General features: G+C 50.0%; 1 non-coding gene across 1 annotated transcript; it reads right to left on the minus strand.

Annotated features, from left to right (window-relative positions):
* Positions 1-856: 856 nt before the first annotated feature.
* TRNAG-UCC (transfer RNA glycine (anticodon UCC)) lies at positions 857-927 on the minus strand. The gene has a single exon. It is a non-coding gene; the product is annotated as a tRNA-Gly (tRNA).
* Positions 928-2,526: the final 1,599 nt, after the last annotated feature.

Consider the following 2,526-nt stretch of genomic DNA (forward strand, 5'->3'; position numbering starts at 1 on the left):
TGTGTGTCCCCTTAGTAGCCAGCAAAGAGCCTTCCAGGGGAAGGTTCAATAGGTGTTGTGAATGAAGCAAGGACTGACTCTGGCCCTCAGTTCACACCATGACGTGTGCGGACAACGTACGACTCCTCTTGTCTTCAGATAAGGTCAATGATTTCCTCGGGGAAATCAAATGACTTGTCTAAGGTCATACTGCTTTTAATATGAGCTCTTCCACCACATATCAGTGGCTTTTAACTTTCTACAAAACGCAGAATGTTTATTTTTTTTTAAAAAATCTTTACATAACCTCAAAATCTAACAGAGACAGAAGAAGGTTGCTCTTTTCAGAGAGGCTGAGTCCCGTCCGCAGCCCAGAGGCTTACCCAGAGCCTGTGCTGCCTGGCAGAACGCAGCTGTTAAACCACTGCCCCACACCTCACCGCGCCACCCCACAACATACCACCCACATCACTCAGCCAGGCCACCCGACCTGCACAGGAGCCGGGGTGGTGGTGGGGGCTCTGTACAATGTCCCCAAAAACTCCCAGAAAGGGTGGCCTTCTTCTTCAAGTCTCACCCATCTGCGAAGTCCAGAATATCATTCCTTTGTTGTTGCTAGGTGTCCTCAAGTTAGCCCCCGACTCACGGTGACCCCTGCTCGAGGAAATGAAATGCTGCTTGGTCCTGCGCCATCCCCATGATTCAGAGGGGATCAAATGGTTGTGGTTCATGAGGTTTTCACTGGCTGATTTGCAGAAGTAGATCACCAGGCCTTTCTTCCTAGTCCATCTTAGTCTGGAAGCGCCGCTGAAACCTGCGCAGCATCATAGCAACACACAAGTCTCCAGGGACAGATGAGTGGTAACTGCACGTGAGGTGCACTGGCTGGGAATCGAACCCAGGTCTCCCACACGGAAGGTGAGAATTCTACCACTGAACCACCACTGCCCCGTCTCCTTCCTCACCACCAGGTTCAGCTCCGTCTCACCTTCTAAATGCGAATGGGGCTCAGAGGCACCATCTCACGCATCCCCTTCTCATTCACTCTTTGCAGCTGTTCTGAGTCTCTTCCTCTTTCAGTCCCGGGAGTTTACTCGTAACTGGAAAGGGCACAACCTCTTTTTACCTCATTTCCATCACACACCGGGGCAGAGGAGGTCACGTGCGCTCAGGGGCTTTGATAACTTCTCCCTGGGACTGTGCTGATCCAGTCCGGGGTTCTTCGCGTGGCAGATGTCATTCCACAGCAGTGGAGACGGTGGCCAGGGAGGGGCAGCAATTCTGCAAGGAGCAGCACTGCAGCTGGAACCGCATCCCTACGCTGCTGAATCAGGCCAGCAGAGAGCTGTGTGGGCTCTACATCTCAGAGGCGGGTGGGATCTCCCAGACCCTTCAGTTCAGCCCTCTCATTTTACAGACAAGGAAATGGAGCCACGCTACAGTAAAGTGAGCAGCCAAAGCTACACAGTGGCAGATGAAACTCGATTTTTCTGACATCCTGACCCTAAAGCATCCAAACTCTGAGGTCAGAAACCAGCATGTGAACTGCAGAAGGAACCAAAAGGACTTCGAGAGACCAAACGGTGCAAGACGGTGCAACGCCCATGTTCTCACTTTACTCCTACATACAACTATCTCAGTTACCTAGAGCTGCTGTAACAGAAATACCACAAGTGGATGGCTGTAACAGAGATTTATTCTCTCACAGTCTAGGAAGCTAGAAGTCTGAATTCAGGGCGTCAGCTCCAGGGGAAGGCTTCCTCTCTCTGCCGGCTCTGGGGGAAGGTCCTTGTCATCAATTTTCCCCTGGTCTACGGGCTTCTCAGCACAAGGACCCCAAGTCCAAAGGACATGCTCTGCTCCAGGTGCTTCCTTTTTTGGTGGCATGAGGTCCCTCTCTTCTGCTCAATTCTCTCTTTTATATCTCTAAAGAGACTGACTCAGGATACAATCTAATCCTGAAGATTGAGTCCTGCCTCATTAACATAACAGCCTCTAATCCTGCCTCAGTACCATCACAGAGATTAGGATTTACAACACAGAGGATGATCACATCAGATCGCAAAATGGAGGAGAACCACTTTGGGATTCCCAATCATTGGGAATCATGGCCTAAACAAGCTGACACATATTTCTGGGGGACACAATTCAATCCATGACAACAACTGTGTCAAGTCATCCCTTAAGGCCATCTGGAAAAAATCCACCACCCAGAAATACTTGAAGGCTGGTAAGTTCTTTAAGGCCCTATAATGTGAAGTATGAGTGGGCAGTGGTGGTTAGTGGTAGAATCTTTGCCTTCCACACACAAGACGCAGGTTTGATTCCTGGCCGATGCATCGTATATATGCACAGCCACCACCTGTCTGTCTGTGGAAGTTTGCATGTTGCTATGATGCTGAACAGGTTTCAGCAGAGCTTCTAAACTAAGACAGATTAGGAAGAAAGGCCTGGCATTCTACTTCCAAAAACCACGCAGTGAAACCCCTATGGATCACAATAGTCTGATCTGCCACTGATGACGGGGAAGGCACAGGAGCAGGCAGT

This window comes from Trichechus manatus, unplaced genomic scaffold (genome assembly GCF_000243295.1).
Source record: "Trichechus manatus latirostris isolate Lorelei unplaced genomic scaffold, TriManLat1.0 scaffold00103, whole genome shotgun sequence".
NCBI classification, from domain to species: domain Eukaryota; kingdom Metazoa; phylum Chordata; class Mammalia; order Sirenia; family Trichechidae; genus Trichechus; species Trichechus manatus.